This window comes from Emydura macquarii, unplaced genomic scaffold, assembly GCF_026122565.2.
Source record: "Emydura macquarii macquarii isolate MOO-44397 ecotype Brisbane River unplaced genomic scaffold, CSIRO-AGI_Emac_v2 contig_2734, whole genome shotgun sequence".
Taxonomy (NCBI): domain Eukaryota; kingdom Metazoa; phylum Chordata; order Testudines; family Chelidae; genus Emydura; species Emydura macquarii.
In genome coordinates this window covers 4,158,741-4,184,766 of record NW_027132871.1, presented here as the reverse complement: position 1 = coordinate 4,184,766, position 26,026 = coordinate 4,158,741, and the positions used below count along the sequence as shown (strand labels likewise).

Here is a 26,026-nt window from a genome sequence, read left to right as displayed (position 1 = left end):
CTATGATTTTAAGAATCAAGGTTACCCCAGATAGACATATCAAGCTGCTCAAGCTCCAACTCAATACAAAAATTCTTAAAGACCATACATTTCTTTGTGACTCGTTTCTTTTCTCCACAGTTCCCTGAACTGTCAAGAGCCTGTAGAGTGAGGGCTGAGCTAAACCTTTGAAAAACATTTAGGTCCCCTCCCAGCAAATGCACCACGGAGCTGCCAAAAGAAAAGCATAACAACCTTTCAGCTTCAATCACTTCAGCTGAAATTATAATGCAGAGGAATGTCAACATGATTGGTAGGTTTTAGCAGAAAGAGCTCATTGCCCCACTGCCCTGCACCCTGTGCTCAAAATTGTGTGTGTTTTGGCACGACCAGGTTTCCAAAGGCACAAAAGATCCCTCTAAGTAGTAAGTTATGCCATTACCTATCCCAGAGTTGCAAATCATGATGATTTCTTCCCTGTTCTTTTTCAAATGAAAGCCTTCCATGCACCAGGCAGCAATCTGAGGCTGGCACAGATGAGATGGAAGAAAATCCTTTTATTTTGTGCCCATTGCTTTTAACGAAGGCTCCAGCAGGGCTCTCGGCTGCCTTTGCACACAGGGGCTGAGAATACCTAGTTCAGAAATAGGGGAAATAATTAATCCAAAGCCACATAGAAAAGCATTCAGCAAAACAATCTGAGTTGCTCAGGAGCAGGAGACTGTTATGTAAATGAGGTGACATAGTAGGGAAATGGCTAAAGGCAGGAGGAGGACAACACATGGTGCTTTCAGACTCTTGATTGGAGGAAAAGAGTGCAGGGCGAAGACTTGCTTTCTGATAGGTAAATAAATATTAATACCACATCTCTCTGAGCTGGCACAGCAGGGCTAGCTGCACAGCACGAGATCACACTTTAGAGCAGAGAGGAGGTTTCTGGGTGACTGAGTTGGTACACACTGGAGCAGTAGCTTTGGCAGTCTTCCCGTATTGTGGTACAGCCACCCAAAATCATCAACGACTGACGCTCTGAATAGTTTCTCTCTCTCTCTCTGCTGTTTTTACACTCTTCAAACACTTGTAGACTATTGCCAGGGCTTCCCTTAATCACTGTTTAGCCAACTGTACACATTTTTTGCTTTTTAACCTTTCCTCCCATGTCAGTCACTTCAGTCGCTTTGTCACATTTATTACTCTTTGCAGAATTCTCTCCATTATGAGATGCTCAAACCCAGGGCCCTCTGCGGGGAGAGAGGGCAAAAGGGTCTGTTTGCCCCAGGCCACCATTGAGAGAGCTCCCACACTGAGTAGTGTTGCAGCCTGGCACATGGGGTTGCATGCCACTCAAGTTTGGCCCACCTGCCCGTTTGTCATGACAGATTTTAACCTGGTCCCCCAAGAACTTCTGCATGGCCCTGTTCAAAGCTGAATACAATAGCTGAAAAATATATTTATTATGGTATTGTTTATGTATTTGCATTGTGACAGAGTAATTAAAAGATATGCTATTAAACATTCAATTTATTGCGTGATCTAAAAACATATTTACTCTGTGATTGTATTACTCCAATTCCCCAGTGAACTAGGTGCTGTACACACTTTGTAAAAAGACAGTCATTGTCACAAAGCTTACAGTCTATGATGAGAACAGGTGGAGAAAAACAAAATGATAGAAGACTAAAGTAATAGTGACATGACTGTGGGTGGTGTAATAAGCTGCAGTCTCAGGACACTCACTACATATTTGACAGGGACCTAGCAGTAAAATATTTACCATGAATGTAATGTGATCTGGATATTCCAAATACTTTAGTTTGCGGTGATGGCTAAAGAACTGAAAAACAGAAGAAAATATTTAGTCTTTAATTTATGATGAAACACTGCACAGTGATGCCATAAAGCATGGTAGGAAGACAAAAGAGGAAGTAGTAACAGGGTTAACGGCTAAGAAGGATGATAAAAATCTACGTAACAAGATGTAAAATACAGTATAGTCACCTAAATTACTCAGGTCTAATTCTTAAAATACAAAATAAAATTCTTAAAATAGAACAAGCCTCATGTTAGAACGTCTAAAATGCAATTCTTATGTAAGGAAGGGGAATAAGTACAATTTCATATCGATGTCTGAGATCATTTGCTGAGAACGTGCCTACTCTTCTGCTTTTGGGGGGTGAGAAATGTGGCAAAAGCAGACACAGGATGAATGATTTAGGAACCTGAAACCCTATCTTTTTTCCTCTAGCAACAGATTTAAACCTCTATGACTGCACCAAGGGTATACAAAAAAGCAAGGACAAATATCTGTTGGTTTTACTTTGTTGTGGAGGGTCTGAATGAATAACATGGAAGACTGAATTTTATTTTATTTTCCCTAATTAAATACCTTCCTAGTTAAATCATCTTTTTCTTTCTTGCAACTTCCCTATTCAGGATCGGTGACTTTTACAGCCTTTTTCCAAAACTTATGATCATACGCTAGGTTGTCATGCAGATTGGTCTCTCTGAGGTCCACTGACATATAGTCCATGTACCGAGGCTTTGGTCATCTTCCATCCACCTTAATTGCAAGAATCATCCTATTAACACAGCTCTCCAGTCTCCACCAGTTATGCCCATACCAACCTAGCCTAACCTCCCTCAACCCGTCTTCAATTGGAGCAAACTGCATTAATCCCCTTTCAATCTTGTTTCATTTTTTATCATGATGTGCCGACCATTGGAACATCTCAACATCTGCATTCCCATGGTGGAGAGCATACGGATTGCCTCTCTTTTGGGTGACCAAGTTCTATTCCGTACACTAAGATGGGTCAGATTGGAGTTTTATACTCTACCTTTTAACTTTATTGGCATATTTTGTTTACAGAGAACTGGAGTCAGCTGCCGCCATTTACAGCCCGCAGCTTTAGTACAATGCCACGCTGCATCATCAGCCATTCATCAGCCATTCACCCTAGGTATTTAAATTGTTTCCCTCTACTAAGCTCTCGGTCTGTGATATCCTTTATGGTGAGTGCTCATCCCTCTGATATCATAACCTCAGTCTTACCAACAGTCACCCTTAGTCTAGCCTGCTCAAAACTATGCTGCCACTGTTCAAAGATGGCTTGCCGCATCTCACAACCTTCCACACATATCTCTAAATCATCTGCAAACAGCATGTTCCAAGGCAAATCCTTTCATATAATCTCACTCAACACATTCATGATGCCTGCAAACAGAAAGGGGCTCTACACTGATCTCTGATGCAGGCTAATATTTACCAGAAATTCTCTACTGTTGCCCCATTTTGTTTTGACTATGGTAGTCACTCCATCGTGCATTTTTTAAAGTAATGCTTTATATAAACAGGATATGTTGTATTACGTTACTATGGGTGATGTTACATCTCTAGGAAATGGACTTGAATTTAACACATTGTAAATGTATTCCTTACATTAGAATGTACTTTTTTTTTTCCCCCCAAATATGCTTGTGCGAAGCATTTACCCTATTCTTTTTTCCTCCTTCCACCTTCTGCATCTTGTATCTGTTATGCCGAAAAAACTGGCTGCTGATCAAAGAAAGTGTAATAGTAGTGAAGTAATACATCAGTCCTTCTCTAATTCCTGGGATGCTGCAAGCATCCTGCGAATATCTGAAAGCACCATTTTTGGTCTTTTTATTGTAAGATACAGTTGGGAAGGTCACCAAATTTCTAAGTTGTTTGGATCAAGTCCATCTTCAGTATTGTGGATAAAATACTCGGGATCTCCCTGATGAAGACACACAGTAGAAAATAGGCACAAGCAGGTACGGTAAACAATATCTAGAACCTACACCATATCAGATAATCTAATCTACACTCCTTTACCCTGTTCCTGAGCTCTTGAACACTGGAACCTCCCGTGTGTTGTGATGGCCTTCTCTTATTCTCAAATACTTCCTACCCCATTTGGTGCCAAGCAACTGTTGATAATTGGATAAAAATAACCAGTACTATAAACATGACAGATCTAGGCCAATCTAGCCTAAAAAGTACATTCAGCAAGTCAACCTATTTTTATGTATTGGCCATTTGCCTGCTCCATGTGTAACATGAATATAATGAATGCAACATGATTTCATCCCAATGGAAAAATAAATCAAACCACCCAAAGTATAATGGCTATGATGGAAACAAAGAATTGTTTCATATGTTAAAATTGCTAGAGACCCACAAACAAAACAAAGGTAAATATGTAGATGAGAACATTTATTAATGAAATTATTTTGGGGGCCTTCCCACATACAGTAGCTCCCTCCTTTACTTCCCTTCTGTTCTCAAAGGAGTCTCACTGCAGTGAATGTCACCCACCGCACAGCCATGGAAGATTGGGACACAGTTTTCTCCAGAACCTATCAAAGCCATTTTAAAGCTGTCATTGCAGCTTTCTGCATTCCCTCTGCTCCCCCTTACTTCCACCCCATGATTAGTTTAATTTCCCTGAATCCTAACCGGGCTTTATGAAGGGTTCATAGTGAGTCTAATCCAGCCTTCCATTGGATCCAGTCCAGCTTGATCTAGTGTTAAACTACTCCTTAGATCATAATATGGACTGAGAAGGCTACAGTGCATCTGGAAGCTCTGAGGTAGCTCACAAAATAGTGATGCTTAAGTGTGTCTAGTGTCATAGAATATTAGAGTTGGAAGGGACCTCAGGAGGTCATCTAGTCCAACCCCCTGCTCAAAGCAGGACTAACCTCAGCTATATCATCCCAACCAGGGCTTTGTCAAGCCTTAGCTTAAAAACCTCTAAGGATGGAGATTCCACCACCTCCCTAGGTAACCCATTCCAGTGCTTCACCACCCTCCTAGTAAAAAACTTTTTCCTAATGTCCAACCTAGACCTCCCCCCTTGCAACTTGAGACCGTTGCTCCTTGTTCTGTCATCTGCCACCACCGAGAACAGCTTAGCCCCATCCTCCCTGGAACCCCCTTTCAGGTAGTTAAAGGCTGCTATCAAATCCCCCCTCACTCTTCTCTTTTGCAGATTAAACAAGCCCAGTTCCCTCAGTCTCTCCTAATATGTCCTGTGCTCCAGCCCCCTAATCATTTTGGTTGCCCTCCGCTATACTCTCTCTAACTTGTCCACATCCTTTTTGTAGTGGGGGGGCCCAAAACTGGACACAATATTCTAAATGCGGCCTCACCAATGCTGAATAGAGGGGAATAATCACTTCCCGTGACCTGCTGGCAATGCCCCTCCTAATGCAGCCCTATATGCCATTAGCCTTCTTGACAACCAGGGCACACTGCTGACTCATATCCAGCTTTTTATCCACTGTTACCCCCAGGTCCTTTTCTGCAGAGCTGCTGCCCAGCTCGTCAGTCCCCAGTCTATAGCTGTGCATGGGATTCTTCCTTCCTAAGTGGAGGACTCTGCACTTGTCCTTGTTGAACCTCATTAGATTTCTTTTGGCCCAATCCTCCAGTTTTTTTAGGTCACTCTGTATCCTATCCCTACCCTCCAGAGTATCTACCACTCCCCCCAGCTTAGTGTCGTCCGCAAACTCGCTGAGGGTGCAATCTACCCCATCCTCCAGATCATTAACAAAGATGTTGAACAAAACCGGCCCCAGGACTGACCCCTGGGGAACTCCGCTTGTGACCGGTTGCCAGCTAGACATGGAGCCATTGATCACTACTCATTGAGCCCTATGCTCTAGCCAGTTCTCTATCCATTTTATAGTCCATTCATCCAACCCACACTTCTTTAACTTGCTGATAAGAATACCGTGAGACACAGTATCAAAAGCTTTGCTAAAGTCAAGGTATATCACATCCACCGCCTTCCCTACATCCACAGAGCCAGTCACCTCATCATAGAAAGCAATCAGGTTGGTCAGGCATGACTTTCCCTTAGTGAATCCGTGTTGACTGTTCCTCATCACCTTCCTCTCCTCCAAGTGCCTTAAAATGGATTCCTTAAGGACCTGCTCTTGGGCCCTGCACTTGGGCCTTCTTTGTCCATAGAACTTTATGTCACAGGGTGCATGATCCAGTATATGGATCATGTCTGCCAGCCAGAGTAGAAGAGAAGACTAGGCCATGGCCTCACCTTCCCATGGGGATTCTAGCACTATTGACAGCACTAGATTCCTTAAGACTTTGTGGACTGAAACACAGGGATTGACTTTATGATGGTCCCCTGAGCAAGGGACAAGGGTGAGGGGCAGTTCCTTATGTCCTCTTTTTCTCTTCGTTCCATGTAGGGGTGGCCCAATCAACCCTAATTTGGATTATCTAGCAGAAAGATTTCTGTGTTCTTATTCAGGGAGTCTACACTAGGGCTCTAAAAAATAAAGTTACTTATTATTGCTAATGCTGATTTAACTCCAGAGGTATTAGTAATGTTAGTGACATGGTAGAGGAAGACCACTGGTTGTCATCTTTTTAAGCATTACCTATCTATCTGCAGGTATGTCTACACAGCAAAGAAAAACCTGCAGCTGCCATGCCAATCAACTTGGGCTTGTGGAGCACAGGCTGCAGGGCTGTGTGAACTTCCAGGCTAGGGCTGATGTCTGAGCTCTGAGACCCTCCTATCCCACAGGGTCCTAGAGCCCAGACTTCTGCCTGAGCCTAGAAGTCTAGACAGCGATGAAACAGCCTCTCAGCCAGTGCCCTGCAAACCTGAGTAGGCTGGCACGGGCCAGCTGCGGGTTTTTCTTTGCTGTGTAGATGTATCTTATAAGGCCTTGAACTCATGCTTTTTTTTTTATATCCTTGTGAGGTAGCCCAGCTTTATTATCCCCATTTTACAGATGGGGAACTGAAGTCCAGAAAGACTGGACCATCCTTCCTTTGGTCATATCATCCTGCTCAAAACAGGTCTCCTTGATGTGCTTAAAACTGATGGGCTGCGATGTAGACAATCCCAAAAGAAAAGCCTTACTTGAGATTCTCTGTTGCAATGTGCTTTCTAGGATTTAAATTACTTTCACTATAAAATGCCTGCAACCATTTCTAGGATAGACGGACTTGAGCTACAAAATTCTGATTCATGCCCAGACTTTCCCCAGAGTTTGGGATTGCTCAGGTCTGGAGTTTTCTTCAGGCCCAACTAAAGGTTAACCTAAAACCGGAAAGAAAATTATGTATTTAACATCTGTTTGCTTTTGCCCCACACCAGATTATTTTCTGTTAGACTAAATCAAACCAATTTATTAGAGACAATGCAATTTCCATTTTTTGCACAAGGTGGTATTACTTGGTCTACACTTAAAATTTAGATTGACTTGACTATGTCGCCCAGGGGTGTGAACAATTCACATCCTTGGGGGCCATTGTTAAGCCAAACTAACCCCCACTGTAGATGCAGCTAGTTTGACTGAAGAATTCTTCCATCCCCCCTAACTACCACTGTTCAGGAAGATAGATTACCTACAACAACAGAAAACCCCCCACCTGCCAGTCGAGGAAGCATCTATACTACAGCAGCACAGTGGGGCAGCTACACTGCTGCGGTGCCTGTACTGTAGACATGCCCTCAGACTGTTCTGTGTGGAAGGGAGCCTGCAAGCCCCATTGTGATTAACCACCATTGTTTTGGGGTAGCTGAGCAGTAAGCAGTAAAACACTGATATCAGCGAGAGAAATAGGCCTCCTACCCAAAGAGGAGGGTATAATCTCTGCTGTGGTTTACTCAGATATCAGAGTTCATCTCAAGTTTATATCATGCGCTCGTTTGCTAGGAAGAGCTCCAGAAATGTATTCACATAAATAGAGAGGCTATACTAGACACAAGAGTGACCCTGTTTGACTGACTGCTGACAGAAGCTTTTTGCATATACAACATTGTTCGCTAGAGTTTGGGGGCATTTTACATTGGAAGCCCCATAAAGAAACAAAAAGGGACTTTCCACCCTGGGCCCATGGTGCAATTACATTGCTGAACTGTTTTGTTGCATGAAAAATTCAATTTCTCCTTTCCACATAATTTATTTTCCATTTAAATGGCTTTTTAATTACCCACTGGCAGCAAGCAAAGCAAAACATGGTTTACGGCACTTTTAGTAACAAATCCATTGTTCATCTTCTAATTCAGCTGCTGGGTAATTTTAAAGCAGTTTGTGTTCAAACAGTCATGATGTTTTCTGGAGAAAGTCTGTGGCAATGATATTGCGTCATCTGAGTGGGGATCCTTCCTCCTTTCCATGTCAGCATGGTCCTGAACATATGGGGGATATGAAATGCTCACCCATTCAAATGGAAGATGTTTTCAATACTTTTGCCAAGATTTGAGGGCTATGGAATATAATTATTGGTGGGTACCTGCTGTGAGGCGGTTGGTATTTTATACTGTACATGGTGTGCCTTTGCCTTACAGAGACTTCCACACTACAGCAAACAGGAATAGTGATTATAAACAAGACAACATATTTGGGCATCATACCCTCCCTTTCACATGGAGAGTTTATAATAATTTAATGGAGATACATTTATTTGTATTCTGCTAGCACCTGGGGATCCCAAGGTGCTAGGCACCATACAAACATTTGATAAGAGAGAGTTCCTGCTCGAGAAGCTTACAGTCTATATAGACTGAGATAAGTTGGGTTTGAAGTGGTTGTAATAATATTCAAGCACGAGTTATCTAGATGATGGGTCAAGTAATGTTAGTTCCACCTGATCCTGCCCCATTGAAATCAATGACAGCTTTACTATGACTTCAATGGAATCTATCCTGTGGTATTATGGGGTTTTAGTTAATTTAAATTTATGCCCTTTTCACTTCCATTATGGTGCATGGAAGTGTGAGCATTTCTTTTTTAAAATGTTGGGTTTTATTTCCCTGTTTGGTGTTTCACCTTCAAAATATTAGGAACACTAATTCCTGTCTTCCTTGTTTAATGGGGAGGTCTTTGTTAGAGGTGTCAGGCATGGACTTGGAGCTGTCTCAGCCCTTCAATGAAAGGGATGCCTGCTTTCCTTCTGAAGGAATTCGCTCATGAGCCATACTTGACCTCTCCAAACCAGGGGTATGATATTTGAGCCCCTTCCTGCTAGCAGGAAAGTCTTCACACACTAACATTAGACACTAAACACACAGTATATCAGATTATATGAAAAACAAAAGTGGGGAGCCATTAATTTTCCAACCGATATAACTGTTTCCATTCAGCACTAAAAAAAGAAAAAAAATCGCTGCATGTCCTTGATACTATATTTGGCTGATTTTCCATGTTTGTATTTTCCTCTCTTTTTGATGTTATGGAACCTTTTTTGAATCATAAATCTATCAATCACTCGTCTCACTTCTCCCCACCATGGAATGTTTTTATCTTCATCTATGCCATTTTGTACCTAGCTACAAGACAGCTCTGTAGCTATTACAATAATATAGACAGGCCTAGATTTTAAAAAATGGCCACTGAGGGTGCATCAATTTTTGGGTGCTCATCTTGACATGCATTAAAGAGGATTGATTTGTGGAAAGTGAGTGCTCAGCAGTTCTGAAAATCAGGCTCCTTAAGGTTTCTCAAGTAAGTTATATAAAAACTTTAGATGCCTCTAAACCCCAACACTGGGTACACACAGCAATACATTCAGCACAGGTAACATGGTAAACATTTCCATAACAGGCTACTCTCCTTCTTTTACTTAGCACTTCCCTTGTAAATTGTTAGCGTCTTTGAAAAAAACCAGATAAATAGCAGCTTAGTGATTACATGGTAAAACTATAGAAAATTGCTGTTTCCTGTTCTTTTATTCCTGGAGTTGGGAGCAGGCAGAAATCAAGAAAGACTCAGCCAAGAAATCTTATTTTAAAGCCCAATTTAAAAAAAAAAAATTTTACAACAATTGTCTTAAAAATGTGTGACCTAGCCTTCATTTTTTATTGCTGTAATATCTGCCTATATTTAGTTGGTTGGAAATTACTATTCTGTTATCTGATTTAGATGCAAGCAAAACTTTGTTGATCATGAAAACCGAAACTGATAAAGAAAGGAACAATAATGAGAAAATAGAAGAAAAAAAGGCAGGATGTTCCCTAGGTATATTAATACATAAAATTGCAGATTATGAGTATTTTACACCTTCCTCTGAAGCATCTGGTACTGGCCACTGGTGGAGAAAGGAGACTTGGCTAGACGGACTATTGGTCTGATCCTGTCTGGCAGTTCCTATGCTCCTATGAAAGTCTGCTCACAGGAAAACCTTTTTCTCTGTTCCCAGGCCTTGTGGTTGAATGAATGAGTTTTGCGTCAAAGAAAGAATGATGTCTGTAACGTCTGTTACCCTGCAATAGCAAAATGATGAACCAAAGCAGAGAGTTCCTTGCCAATACGTTCATGTTAGAAACCACCACAAAAGCTGCTCCATTTGTCTGACCAGGCTGTAAAACAAAATGTACAAGAATCTTCTCTTTGTTTTTGAAGAAAGCAATTTCAGTGCTACCAAATGGCACTCATGACTCTGCTCATGCAGGAGCTGTGAAGGAATAAATAATCCTATGTGGAAATAAGGAAAACTACACAGATTACGCAGTAGATTGGTTCAGTTCAATCCCAGTGGGAAACCTAGCCTGCAGAACAGCTATAGTGAAATGACATATTGCCCTCATTTGAAACTGAGCATATTTCATCATTATTCTTCATGCTAGTTTTGGTTTAACCTAGCTACGGTTATAATATAGTATTTTAAAAGTGGCCTTAAAAGTCTATTGAAGAATGAATGGCTAACTAAATGCCCAGTAAGCAGCTCTTCATGGCATTTTTTCCTCTATGTTTAAATATATAAAATACAATGTGAAGGAAGAAATTATGTAGCTATTACAGTGATGATGCAATAATAAAATGCATTTGTGTTACTTCTTTGCCTTTGGTAATAATATGGCAATTACATGTAAGTGCTTTATTTTAAAAAAGGCTGATAAGATCATGTAAGTAGCTAGATTCTGATGCTTCACATTGATAACTAGAGAACTCACTCTTATTCTACTTCCACTGAAATTAACTGGAGTTTTACCATGTACTTCAATGGGGAGCAGCACTGGATCCGAAATATTTTATTGTTTATTTATTAAATTGGTTGTATATTATGTACTATTCAGCATCCAAACTGGAATACGAGTCTATACACACTACATTACATCTGACTGTGTAATGAAGAATGGTACACTGTACTTCTTATAGGATTATCTCAAGTTTACATTATAGATGAATTAATCCACATAACACTCCTGTAAGGTAGTTAGTATCAACCCCTTGTTCCTATTGGGGAAATTGAGGCATAAAGAGTAAATGTTCAAAAGTATCTTAAGTGAATTAGGACCTTAAGTCCCATTTGCAAAAGCAACTTGGACATTTAGGAGCCTAAGTCACATCTGACTTTCAATGAGACAGACTTAAGTGCCTAAATCACTTTAAAAATAAAAATGTAAGCTCCTAAAACACTTAGGAAACACTTTTGAAAACTTTAAACCAAGTGATGAAATGACTTGTCCTTGGTCACACAAGGATTTAAGGTAAGAGCTGGGAATAGAACCCTCAACTCCTGATTCCTATTCTAATCACTTGAATGCACCCCCTCTCCAGCCCATAGTTGTATTTTCTGTTTTGATATGCATAGAACACGTACAGTGCACAAAGCACAGACCACACAGGGAACTGAGATCAGTCACAAGACTGGTTCTCATTTCTTCTTTCGGAGTTACTAAAGCATTTACTACTTTTTATCATTCCTGAGGGGGGAGGAGGTAAAGAAAAAGAACACACACACACATGCAAACATTAAAATGGATTAGGTCAGCAAAATTAGCTAATTTTAAATATTCCAAGTATTTGACTCTGTTCTTAACTAAATTGTGATGTACTACACAAAGCACTTAACGCATGCGCTCACTTAGTTGAATTACTGCACCTAAAACTTGAAAACTCTGTTGTTTATACCGTGCTTCAAGTCTAATTTTGGATATGACACAAAACTGGATAAACACTTTTAAGCAACCCCAGACTTTTAGCCTAGCTCACATAAAATGTGACAGGTTAGAAGCCTGCTGGGGACAACATGGACAGGCACACTGGAGGAGATGAGTGGAGCCGTTCACTCTGAGCCTCTCATCTGACCACCTCTTCCCACTTTCAAAGAACATCTTAAAACCTGTTTATTCCAAAGATTTCCTGCAGTTTGACCACGCTTGCAGCCCAATATTTATGACCTTTTCAGCTCTTTTTTTCTTCTTTTCTCAGTCCATTCTGCCCCCAGCTGCTTTCATTTGTTAAACTTTCAGAGGATAACCTTTAATTTTTAAAAAGCATTTTAAATGGTTTTATATTGACAAACAGCAGCCTTGGTGCTTCTCTGCTTTGTAAGTGCTTCGGTGCTTTGTAAGTTGAATTTATTATTTTACAAGGGCAAAAACTAGAGAAGCGAGGGAAGAAAAGACAAGATGTAGAGTAAATTCAGTGTCTGACTTCTCTTTGTAAGTGGACAGGAAGTTCCCTTCAGAAGCCATGCCACAAAATGTTGCAAATAGAGCTTGCAAAAGAAGTTTAGAAATTAAAAATCATCATCAGGTGCTTATTGGAGATAAAAAAACCCACACCAAGAGTACAAATTCTGCATCCACGTTACCTCACTGCAGTGCTCCTTAGGAAAAAAGGGATGTTGTCTAATTCTAAAAGGCCCATATGAAAGTCCGGAGGGCTGCCCCTGTGTTATCAAAGGCTGCAATACTGATTCTGATATACATTCCCTCTCCGCAAATATTACAATAAATTATAACCCTTCAGGGTAACAGAGGCATAAGGGTCATCATCAACTAGGGGGAACTGAATTTTCAGAAGTATCTGCCTAGACTCTGGGCCTGATCCTGCAATGTTCTGAATACTTCCTGAGAAACACTGAACACCCTCAATTCCCTTTCACTTCAGGGGGAGTGAAGGGCACAGAACATCTAGTTGGAGGTACACCACTTCTAGCAGGATTGAGTTCTAGGGGAATAAATCCCATTGTTACTCACACTGGCTCTTCAGTGCGTAATTAAGAATTTTGTGCACCCCATCCTCTGTATGTGCAAAATTGGGGCTTACAGGACATCCCTTCTCAAACCTGTGCCTATTTGTTGGCTGTTAGTTTTAGTTTATGTAATTTAAGGTCTCATTTTACCAGGCTTGTTTTCAGCACTTCTGGAACAAAATACAAAGTAATACTATTAGATTCATAGACTCTAAGGTCAGAAGGGACCAATATGATCATCTAGTCTGACCTCCTGCACAATGCAGGCCACAGAACCTCACCCACCCACTCCTGTAATAAACCCCTAACCTAAGACTGAGTTACTGAAATCCTCAAATCATGGTTTAAAGACTTTAAGATACAGAGAATCCACCAGCAAGTAAGCCATGCCCCATGCTACACAGGAAGGTAAAAAAAAACCCAGAGCCTTTGCCAATCTGCCCCAGGGGAAAATTCCTTCCTGACCCCAAATATGGCAATCACTTAAATCCAGAACATGTGGGCAAGACTCACCAGCCAGACATGCAAGAAAGAATTATCTGTAGTAATTCAGAACCCACCCCATTTAACATCCCTTCATAGGTCATTGGCATATCTGCCACCCGTAGTCAAACATCAGTCAATTGCCAAACTCGCTGTCCCATCATACCATCCCTTCCATAAATTTATCAAGCTCAGTCTTGAAGCTAGCTAGGTTTCTTGCCCTCACTGCTCCCCTTGGAAGGCTATTCCAGGACTTCATTCCTCTGATGGTTAGAAACCAGTTTCTAATTTCAAGTCTAAACTTCCTGATGGCCAGTTTATATCCATTAGTTCTTGTGTCCACATTGGCACTGAACTTAAATAATTCCTCTCCCTCCCTGGTATCTATCCCTCTGATATATTTATGGAGAGCAATCATATCTTGCCTCAACCTTCTTTTGATTAGGCTAAACGAACCAAGCTCTTTGAGTCTCCTCTCATAAGGCAGGTTTTCCATTCCATGGATCATCCTAGTAGCTTTTCTCTGCACCTGTTCCAGTCTGAATTCATCTTTCTTAAACATGGGAGACCACAACTGCACACAGTATTCCAGTCTCACCAGTGCCTTGTATAACGGTACTAACATTTCCCTATCTCTACTGAAAATACTTCGTCTGATGCATCAAAGGACTATATCAGCTTTTTTTCCACAGCCACATCACATTGGCGGCTCATAGTTATCCTGTGATCAACCAATACGCCCAGGTCCTTCTCCTCCTCTGTTACTTCCAAACTGATGCATCCCCAGCTTATAGCAGAAATTCTTGTTATTAGTCCCTAAATGCATGACCTTGCACTTTCCACTATTAAATTTCATCCTATTTCTATTACTACAGTTTACAAGGTCACCCAGATCTTCCTGTATGATATCCCGATCCTTCTCTGTATTGGCAATAGCTTCCAACTTTGTGTCATACGCAAACTTTATTAACACATTCCCACTTTTTGTACCAACGTCAGTTATAAAAAGGTTAAATAAGATTGGTCCCAAGACTGATCCCTGAGGAACTCCACTAGTAACCGCCTTCTAGCCTGACAGTTCACCTTTCAGTAGGACCTACTGTAGTCTCCCCTTCAACCAATTCCTTATCCAGCTTCCAATTTTCATATTAATCCCCATCTTTTACAATTTAACTAATAATTCCCCATGTGGAACCGTATCAAATGCCTTACTGAAATCTAGGTAAATTAGATTCACTGCATTCCCTTTGTCTAAAAAATCTGTTATCTTCCCAAAAAAGGAAATCAAGTTGATCTGGCATGATCTACCTTTTGTAAAGCCATGTTGTATTTTCTCTCAATGACCGTTAACCTCAATGTCCTTAGTTACTTTCTCTTTTAATTTTTTCCCAACACCTTGCATACTACTGAGGTCAAACTAACAGACCTGTAGTTACCTGGATCACCTTTTTTCCCCTTTCTTAAAAATGGGAACTATGTTAGCAATTCTCCAGTCATAGGGTCCCTGAGTTTACAGATTCATTAAAAAGCCTTGCTCATGGACTTGCAATTTCATGTGCTAGTTCCTTTAATATTCTTGGATGGAGATTATTCAGCCCACCCAATTATGTCCCTTAAGATGTTCTAGTTTGGCTTCTACCTCGGATGCGGTATTTCTATCTCCATATCCTCATTCCCATTAGCCACCCTACCACCATCCTCAAGATCATCATTGGCCTCATTAAAAACAGAGGCAATGTATTTGTTTAGATATTTGGCCATGCCTAGATTATACTTAACCTCCACCCCATCCTCAGTGCTTAGCGATCCCACTGCTTCTTTCTTGGTTTTCTTCCTCTTCATATGGCTATAGAACCTTTTACTATTGGTAACTTCTCTCTTGGTATCCTCTGTTTTGGATACAATTTTTTAACTTCAGTTTCAGTCTCTGTCATGGTGTATGGAAGGATATTTTTGAAATACTTAAAACCCATGAATCACTCAGTTTAGCTGAGAAGAATTTGATGGTGAAAAACACAGTCAAGTGACAGTGAGGGCTATGCACCGTTAGCTCATCAGTTACTTTGCTCTTAGTTTTATAGTTTTGAAAGTCAGAGAGGCTGGAATATACTTATATAATATTACTGAATGCACAGAATCTTTGACATGGGGGGTCAGATTTTAAAAAGAGTGCAAGGGTAGATTAGTCAAGGGCTCAATGCTCACAGCTGCAGCGAGATTTTTAGACGAGCTCAGTGTCCAGTGTTCTTCTGAAAACATGGCTACGTATTTTGGTGCATAAATGGAAGCTGAGCTCAGCTAGCAATCCAGCCCCAATCATGGGAACTGAGCATTTTTGGAAACCTGGCCCTAAGAAACAGATACTCTTTGAATCTAAGAGTTTCACACTAGAGCTGGTCAACATTTTTTAAATGCAAAACATTTATTCAGCAAAAGCAAAAAAAAAGTCTTTTCTATCAAAATGGAAATTTCCATGGGAAATGTCAGATTTTGACAAACCAGTTCAGGTTCTTGTGGAAATACCCACGAAAAATAATTTGTTTTGGTTCTTCCCCCCCCCCCCCATGCAACCTATAAACTTTTGAAGAAAAAAATTAGATGAAAATGAAGTGTTTTTAGTTTCCATAAAAAAATGTGCATGGGAACAAAACCCATATCCCTGACTAGCTCTGTTTCATATCATACCTCATTTCTTTCTTCTTCCACCACTCCAAAAAAGAGTAATGCTTTCCACATCTAAAGAAATCATTATACACCAAAAAATTACCTCTTCTTACAACTGTAGTTATTAATGTTTATTGTACAGTCTCCAATACCAATATATATTTATTAAAATATGTTGTAAAAGTAAAAGTAACATAAATCTCTAATACATAAGAAAACCATTCACTGGAACATAGGACTGAAACGGACTTCCTTGGTCATCAAGGCCAGTACCCTGCTATCTCAGACAAGTCTCACTGGATTAACCCACCCATCCCCCACCCCAGTGGTGCTTTGTTATATTAAAGAGATTACTGCAATTTTGATACAGAACATTGATTGACCAAGAGAGCAGATAGCAAGATTAATTAGACAGATTTTTTTTTTTTTTTTAGCTCTTTGTTGGAGAAGAAATTTACTGAGATGGAAGATGGATTTTGTCTTCTTGTGTTAAAGAAGATTGGAGGTCCTATTGGATAATACTGGAGAAAGATTTTTTTTTTCTTGTTAGTCCTACTGAGCAGCCTAGGACAGTGGTTCTACAACCTTTCCAGACTACTATACCCTTTCAGGAGGCTGATTTGTCTTGTGTACCCCAAGTTTCACATCACTTAAAAACAACTTGCTTACAAAATCAGACATAAAAATACAAAAGCATCACAGCACACTACTACTGAAAAATTGCTCACTTTCTCATTTTTACCATAGAATTATAAAATAAATTGCGACACACACCCCCCAAATTGAGAAACAAAGACTTTATATATATGATATAGAACACTAGTATATAGAGCAGTATAAACAAGTCATTGTCTGTATGAAATTTTAATTTGTACGGACTTTGCTAGTGCTTTTCAGGTAGCCTGTCGTAAAACAAGGCAAATATCTAGATGAATTGTTGTACCCCTTGGAAAATGTCTGCGTACCCCCCTGGATAAACATACCCTTGGTTGAGAACCTCTGGCCTAGGAAACCTCACAGACTCTAGCACACCTAATGAGCTTGCCTGCTGCTTCCTTGAACCCAGGTCAAATTTAAGGATCACCTCGTTTACAGCTGTTTGTTTAGCACCCCATTGGATGACAAAAACAGACAAACCCATGGGAGGAAAATCAAAGGAACATTTGAAAGCTCAAGTGGCTCTCTTTCTAGTGCATTCTGTAGCCACACAGGAGCCTCGCTGATAAATTCTCCCCCTCTGAGATATGGTACACAGGGTTTCATTGCTGTATAATCTCAATAGCTTTTTTTTTTTTTTGTTGGTTTTTTTTTTTAAAGCAACTATAAATGTCAGATTGTTGCAAGAAAACCCACATAGGTTTCCTGTTTCTTATGGCTCAAGATAAAGGTTGCACACAGCATGTGTTCAGTTCATTGTAACAGTGCTTTTCGAGAGTGGCTAGAGTTGAGGGTCTATCAGCATTTCTACTAGAAATCCCCTCTTTCAAAGAACTGATAACATGGCTAAATAAAGAGAGATTATTTGGCACAAAGGGCCCCAGTGCCATGATATTAAATGCAGATATTTGTAGAAAGATTTGAATTGCTGAACTGAAAAACTGCCAAATGACCCCAGCCACTGCTTTTTTATTTAAAGGAAGATTCCAAGTACCACTTTGTATTTACATTGTATCTGCTCCTGCCTTTACTCTGTAACCTCTCTAGGACCAGAGACCTGTTATTTGATTGGCACAGTATCATATATGCTTACAATGTTATAGAAACGAAACTAATTAAAAAGACCCCAAGTGCCATAAAGTTATCCCATATCTAAGGAAAACTATAGGAAGAGAGGAACAAAAGGATAAGAAAAGAGTGTGAGTAGTTTCTCCCTACTCTGTCCCCCTTCCCCCCCTCCATGCCATGTGAAATATTTCAGTGCTCACTTTCAAAGATGAAACAAGTTTTAAATTGGTTTAAAAAATCCCATGTTTGGTAGGAAAAACTTGATATTATTTTACTGAGTGCAGAGATAGTTATGTCTATCTTGGCATGTTCCACTAAATAAGGCTTAGATTTATTATCTTCTTTCTTTTTGGAACTCATTTCCCAGTTATGCAAGAGGCTTTGATTTAATCCCGTGGAGGGTGAGTGTATCTCAGATAACAAGAAAGAGATTGCACAAGCAAAGGAGCAAGCACATATGAGACATTGTCACAAGAAAATGTTAAGGTGTATGCAAGACCCTGAAAGCAGCTGATATTTTTGTCTTAAGCACATTCATTTATGTTGGATCTGCACATTCAAGCCCTATCGACATTTTCTGCATTAAATGTAAGTGATTCTTTTTTAATCATTATTGCTGAGCTCGTGCATTCATTTTCTCAGATGGCATTTTTTCCATTTGTAAGTTTAACATGCAACTAGCATCCAAAGTGAAAAAAGGAAAACTCTGATGTGGTGAATCATCATGAGAGAGCATGTGTCACTCACACTGCTTGACATACCCTAGAACAGCATGAGAGTCTGCCTCCAAAGACACTAAAATCACACACAGACCCCGATTATAGTGGAGATGAGCAGAGAGACCCAGCCTCATTGCCCAAACACGATGGATCGAAATCTTGTTAATGTCAAAGCTTCCTGCAACAAACGTTAGAGCACCAAGTATTAGTTTAATATAATTCTTCCAGCCAATTAAAATGCAGGTTTTGGAAGCAATCCTTTCCATATTTGGCCTCAGACTTGCTTCATTCCACATATCTATCATACTGACTAATCACAGGGCATACTTTTGAACTGAATATTACCTCTCGCTTTTTTTTTTTCTTCCTTTTTTAATAAAAGGAAGCTTCATCAACTTTGCAGATTAGCTAATGTTTTTGAAGTCTCCTGTTCAGAAAGAGAGAGGCCAGGCAAAGAGGGAGTTTTGTCTGTTTTGTTGGCTTGGTGTAAATGTATTTACATTTAATGTAAATGTGGGAAACATTGCATTTTTTATGGTACTTTGCTTCTTTCCCCAGAGTAAACTAATTTGCATTAAAATGAGAGGGTTCTACACAGACAGACAGTGGTTTGCAAGTTATTGGTTAAATGCAAGAATGTTAAAGAAAAAGGCTACAACTGTCACAGACCAATGCCTTTGCCCTAGTTGCATCAGCTGTCTTTAGCAATCCCACATGTAACCAATCCCTTGCAAGCTACTTCTGCATATTTATGTAGATCCCTCTCATTTTAATGCAAATTATCTGAAAGCAAGGAGCTGCCTAAAGAAAAAAGGTGAGTTTTTCTACAGATCATATTAAAAAAAAAGTAAATTCCTTCCTTCCCTCGTGTCTTTCTTTCTTTCTTGAAAAAACGGTTTGAAAAGCATCATCCTATCTGCAGAGATAAGACTTCTTTTCAAAGAAGAAAGCGAACAGACTAGTCAGTGTGCTATAAGGTTTGTGGAATGAAGTAACTCTGATGCCAAATTTGGGCAGAAACTCTTCAAAAAAAATCTGCATTTTAATTGGCTGGAAGGGTTGTATTAAATGTATACTTGGTGCTTCAAGGAAGACTTTGAAATTAAAGGCCCAATGGTCTTGTCACAGGAGTACAGCGAGCAAGGTTTTGCTCATAATACACTGCTGCTTATTATCATGCTCTAAAGTATATAATGGCTCTCCCAACCAATATTTATTTCAAAAGCTATTTGTGAAAGTATCAGGCTGTCCATCATCTGGCCCCTTCCACCCTCCAAGAGGAGTTAATAAAATTGAGCAGGAACCTATAGAAACAAAGTAGCTGTTCCCCCAGCCAATGCCTGCTCTCTGCTCATGCACATCCAGCAAAACATCCAAGTGTGCAGGGTCTGATTCGCCGCTATACCAGTAATACTCTGCTGAAGTCCATGGCATCACACCAGCATAAAACTGGTGTCACTCAGTGAAGATTTAGGTCGTTAATTCATCTGAAGTTTTAAATGGAGGAGTGGCTGTATCCCTGAACCGTCCCCCTCCCAGTGTGCTTTCTTGATCCATAGAAAGTTTATGAGAATTGTACGCATTCAGTTCCCCACAACTTGCATTTGGGATTGGAGGGGGGAGGAAGGGCAGCTACCTGCATTTGGGATTGGAGGGGGGAAGGGCAGCTACCAAAGTAAGGAGCAGGAAGCTAAACAGTAGCAATCATTTATTATTTCAGGCACCTCAGTCATTACTCAGCTTCCCTTATCAGCAAACCTTTTTTTTTTTTTTTTTTTTTGGTTTTCACTTCCTTTTCCCCTCCTGGATGCATCTGTGAAAGGGGCCCACTTTCAATGCTATATTAATAGTAATTACTCTTTCATGCTTCCTTTCACTAGAATGATTTTGCACTAGTTCTTTCTCCCTTTCTTTGCTTCTGTAAGGTATTTACTGCCAACACAGTCTTTGGTTTCATTACTGCCTCCTCTAACATTTCTTGCAGTATTTCCACACCTCCCCGCCCAAACTTTTCTTTGTAGACCCCATTATTATTTCTGATTTCACAATGCGTGGTTACTGAGCCAGCATGTTATTATTTATGTGCCTTTCCTCTTGTTAATAGTCAGCTGAGCTCAATAAGCATGGTGTTCAAATGGTTCAAAATAATCCTGGTGTTTCTTCTAGCATTTTGTACATAGGCACGTGGATAATAAACACACACGCACACGCACACTGGCAGCACAGAGTAGGATTTTAGCTGGATTTTTCCTGTAACCATCAAAAGCAGGAAAGCAGCTATCAAGGTCAGGGAGGTGGGAATGAATGTTTTCAGAATTCAGGCCAGGGATATTGAGCCTCTGAGCAGCTCAGTCTTCCAGGAGGAAAATACTGGCATCAACCCCTTCAAGCTCCGTTTACAGAGCAACATTGTCACTAGAGCCATGTAGCTGCAATTCCACAAAAACACAGCAGGCAGCAAGGGATGGGGTGGGGGACAGGATAGCGTATGACAGGAAAACAAGGTTAAAAACAAAAGGAAGGGGAAGTGTTTGAATGGGGAGTAAAGATTCCACAGGAATTTAACCATGTATTTTATTTTTTTCCTACTGTCACAGTTAAAAAAAAAAAAAAAGCCACCCCTTCTCACTCTGCAATACTATGACTCTGGAGATAGTATATGCCAATGAATAATTATTTGTATTACAACACCACCCAGAGGCCCCAGTCAAAACAGGGAGGCCCCCAAAGAGTTTACAATCTAAATATTCAAGGGAGACAAAAGGTGGGAGGCACAGGCAAAAGTGACTTGCCCCAGGCTGAGCCAGGAATAGCACCAACGTCTCCTGAATCACAGTTCGGTGCCCCATCCACAGGACCATGCTGCTTCTCTCTAATACAATATAATGAATTTTGGCTTGTGGATCTTTTGTGTTCAGCCAGGAAATCAATAGTGCAATATAGTGATCTGAGGTCCTTTGTAAGTTTTGTTAGACGTGACCTATATCATGACCAACTGTATCCAGCAACCATTGTGATAGACAAACAGATCTCCTGATCTTTTGAATCTATCACTTCTCTCTAGCTACAAATGAGTCAGTATTTGACATCAGGAAGCTAAGACAGTAACATGTGGATATAAAGTACTTTATTTTTATTGGACAGCATGAACTTTCTGTTCTTGTATAGGTTGTAAAATCTCATTACTGTTTATATTAGCAAATAAATGGTTCTTAAAATTGAAGTTCTTTAAACCATTCATTCCAAGAACAGATAGTATCAGTAGCAATAATGTTTGTGTCCTGGACAATAAAATGATATTAATATGGAGACAGTTCATTTATTTTTAAATCTAGGTTAGGTCAAATTTAAGGTATTGCTTTAAAAAAAAAGTAAGATTATTCTATGCTGGGATGAGCAACCATTGGAACAAATTAACAAGGGAAGTAACAGACTCTCCATCTCTGGTGTGCAATTCAACTCTGGGTGCCTTTTTGGAAGATATACTTTCAAAGAATCATAAAAATATAGGACTGGAAGGGCCCTTGAGGAGTCATCAAGACTAGCTCCAATAGGTGTTTGTCCAACTTGTTCTTCAAAATCTCCAATGATGGGGATTCCACAACCTCCCTTAAAGCCAAGCTTAACTGCCCTTATAGTTAGAAAGTTGTTCATAATATCTAATCTAAATCTCCCTTGCTGCAGATTAAGCCCATTACTTCTTGTCCTACCTCCAGCAAACATGGAGAACAATTGATCACCATCCCCTTTATGACAGTCCTGAACATATTTGAAGACTTATAAGGTCCTCCTCCCTCAGTTCCCCCCCGCCCCCCGACCTCCCAGGACTAAACATACCCAGTTTTTTTTTTAATCTTTTCTCATAGGTCAGATTCTCTAAACCTTTTGTCATTTTAGTTGCTCTCCTCTGGACTCTCTCCAATTTGTCCACATCTTCCCTGAAGTATGGTTCCCAGAAGTGGACACAGTAAGGCACCAGGGCAGAATTACCTCCTGTGTCTTACACATGACACTCCTGTTAATATACCTTAGAAGGATATTTCTTTTTTGCAACAGCATCACATTGTTAACTTACATTCTATTTGTGATCCATTATAAACCCCAGATCCTTTTCAGCTGTACTAACAACTAGCCAGCATTCCCTTATTTTGTAATTGTGCATTTGATTTTGCCTTCTTAAGTGTAGTACTTTGCACTTGCCTTTACTGAATTTCATCTTGTTGATTTCAGACCCTTTCTCCAATTTGTCAAGAGTGTTTTGAATTCTAATTCTGTCATGTAAAGTGCAACCCCTTGCAATCCCTGTTGGTATCATCTGCAAATTTTATAAGCATAGTCTCCACTTCATTATCCAACTCATTATTGAAAATATTGAGTAGTACTGGACACAGGACAGATGCCTGCAGGGCCCCACTAGATACATCTTCCCAGTTTGACAGCGAACCCTTGATATGTACTCTGAGTATGGTCTTTCAATCAGTTTGACTGTGTCAAAAGCCTTATTAAAATCAAGATGTATCACCTCTACTGTTTCTTCCCTATCCACTAGGCCAGTAACCCTGTCAAAGAAGGAAATTAAGTTGATTTGGCATGTTTATTCTTGACAAACCCATGCTGGCTATTTCTTATAACCTTATTATCCTCTAGAGGTTTACAAATTGATGGTTTGAGAATTTTTTTCCAGTATCTTTCCAGGTATTGGAGTTTAACTAACTGGTCTATTATTCCCTGGGTCCTCTTTTGTTCCCCCTTTTAAAAATAGGTACTCTGTTTGCCTTTCTCCAGTCCTTTAGGACCTCACCTGTCCCCCATGAGTTCTCAAAGACAAGGAATCTTGGAACCATTAGCAATTAAGTACCCTATTCTACCTGCCTTTCCTTTTGCATTGGGATAGTTTGCAGTTGTGCCTTCAATACCTTGAGAAACTGCGGGCTCTCCAGAACTCTTTACTCCTTAGATGTTCTTCCCATGAGCCTTATCTACCAGTTCTCTCAGTTTGAGAAAGTCTGCATGTTTGAAGTCCATTGTTCTTATTCTGCTGCTCTCACTCTTTTAGTCAAACACAAGTTATTGTACAAGGGTAACTGGGTGAAATTCTATGGCCTGTGATATACAGCAGGTCAGACTAGATGAGCTAATGATCCCTTCTAGCCTTAAAAAAAAATCTATGAATTTCTCATCTGTAACTTCTTTACAGTGCTTGTTATAGGTATATCAATTGTCTATTTAATCTAACCGAGAGACTAATTCACACTGGAAGAGGAGCAGGGGATTGAACCCCACTCTCTGTCAGGGTCATCACAACCCTACCACCAGACCACCTTGCCTCTCTCAGGCACTGACTGCATTTTTGGACTCAGCATATACCAGTGTTGTTGAAACCTGCCCATAGCTCTTTGCACTTCAGTTGAAGATGAGAAGCTCCAAATACATTTCTAACTCACTGAGGACTGAATAGTGACCCTATTACCTACACAGGAGAGCAGTTAGTCACACAAATAGCCCATCAGTGGAACCAGTTCTGAGAATAACACCCCCCCCCCCCATGCACACAAAGCCCCACTCCTTCCACCAGAAAAAAAGCCCCACTCCTTCCAGAAAAAAACCCTGGTAAACATTCCCATCTTGGGTTTCTTTTACAGTTTAGTCACTGTAGTTACCAGATTTGGTCAGAGAGACCTTGATCCTCCAAGCTATTGAACAGGGGTGGCTGCCCAGTGCCCCACGGAGCTGCACTGAAGGCACTAAGCGGCTTGCAGCGTAGAAGCCTTAGTCAGCTCCAGTTTAGCACAGCTCTCTGTCCCTGTCTAGTGCATCTTAGGCTGCGTCTACACTTGGAGCTGGGGCGGGGATGATTTCCAGCTGGAGTAGACATACTCACATTAGCGCTCATTGAGCTAGCACCCTGAAAACCATTGTGTAGCTAGTGGAGAGTGGCAGCATGGGCTAGCTGCCTTGAATACGTACCCATAAGGTCCAGGCAGGTTTGTACTCCGAGTGGCTAGCCTATACTGCCACTAACTGCTTATTGCAGCTACTATTTTTAGAGTGCTAGCAAGTATGTCTGCTTGATCTGGGGATCACCCCCCTTCCCCTCCAGCCCCATGTGCAGACATAGCTTTTGTGCTCCAAAACAAGGCTTTTAATATTTGGGTAACATGCTGGGTACCTATGTTAGATACACTCAAATCGGTGCAGCCCTTCCTCTAAAGCCTTCCGCAAACACAGACTTTAAAACAACTAAAAAGCCTTGTAACTTCCATAGAATGCTGTCGCAAGCCATTGATGAAATAAGTGGAATGGCAAGAATGCACTCCTTATGAAAAACTAATAGAGGATTCCTAGGAAACTAACCATATCAGCACACAAGCCTGATCTTTTTAGAATCTGAATGCAGGGAATTTATTTTCAGACACAGCTTTCTGCTCTACCCAAGTGAAATGGCTGGAAGTTGAAGCTAGAAATAATGTGTAAATTTTTAACAGTAAGAGTAATGAACCATTGGAGCAATTTACCAAGGGGCGTGGTGGATTCTCCATCGCTGGCAATTTTTAAATCAAGATTGGATGTTTTTCTATAAACTATGCTGTAGGAATTATTTTGGGGAAGTTCTATGGCCTGTGCTATAGAGGAGGTCAGACTAGATGATCACAATGGTCCCTTCTGGCCTTGGAATCTATGAACCTTTAATTTTATGAAGCATTAATTGCTTTGCTATAGTCTTTTCTAAGGCCACTCTATATCAGGTCATTGATGAAGAAGTAGAATGGATACTTGGACACAACTATTGCCTGCTCCCCTCCAAAAATCAGTATTTCAAAGGACACCACTGAGGCAGGCAATGTTGTGATAGATACTGCAGAATGCAAAAGAATGGTTTTTAAAAGTGGTATTTCTGGAAATGGTGTAAAAACATGCTAGCCTCCCTGCTAAGGAGAACATTTGTGGGATAATTAAGGGCACATACCTTTGATGTAGTCCAACCGCTAAAAATCTGGATAGCAAGGCACTGGTTCTTGTGTATTTTATGTTACTCTTACAGTGGCAAAAAGAAAAGAGAAATTAAAGATGCAGCCATGCACTCACATACTGAGTTAATACTTAATTGATTGGTGAAAACATACCATCTCCCCAGCAATAAGAAAGGGGAAAATGGGGTAAAATAGGACAGGAACTTACTCACTTCAAGAGGTATAGCCAGAAGCAATCAGCTGCAAAATGGCCACTACAGGGTTGCAGCTGTTTTACTCAGCCAAATGTAAAGGGCTAGTCTCAGAAAGGCTGTGTTGTGGGGGAGGGGTGGATGGAGAGAGAGAGTTTTTATAAGAAGGCAACCCTGCATTATGGAAGGCTAGAAGGCACCAGGAAAGTGTTGTTTTGTTGTTCATGCTGTTTCCCCCATGAGGTTTAGGAGGGTTAATACACATCCCCCAGCTCTGTCCCAAATCCTTGACTTCCAGTGATGTAT

The 26,026-nt window shown here is 40.5% G+C and overlaps 1 long non-coding RNA gene across 1 annotated transcript in view; it reads right to left on the bottom strand.

Annotated features, from left to right (window-relative positions):
- Positions 1-25,593, bottom strand: part of LOC137165061 (uncharacterized) — a 37,972-nt gene extending 12,379 nt beyond the window's left edge. The window contains exons 1-3 of the long non-coding RNA XR_010923281.1: positions 25,526-25,593; positions 1,754-1,813; positions 422-613 (exon numbers count right to left, since the gene is read on the bottom strand). This is a non-coding gene — a long non-coding RNA (uncharacterized lncRNA). The remainder of the gene's footprint in view (positions 1-421; positions 614-1,753; positions 1,814-25,525) is intronic.
- Between the last annotated feature and the right edge of the window lie 433 nt (positions 25,594-26,026).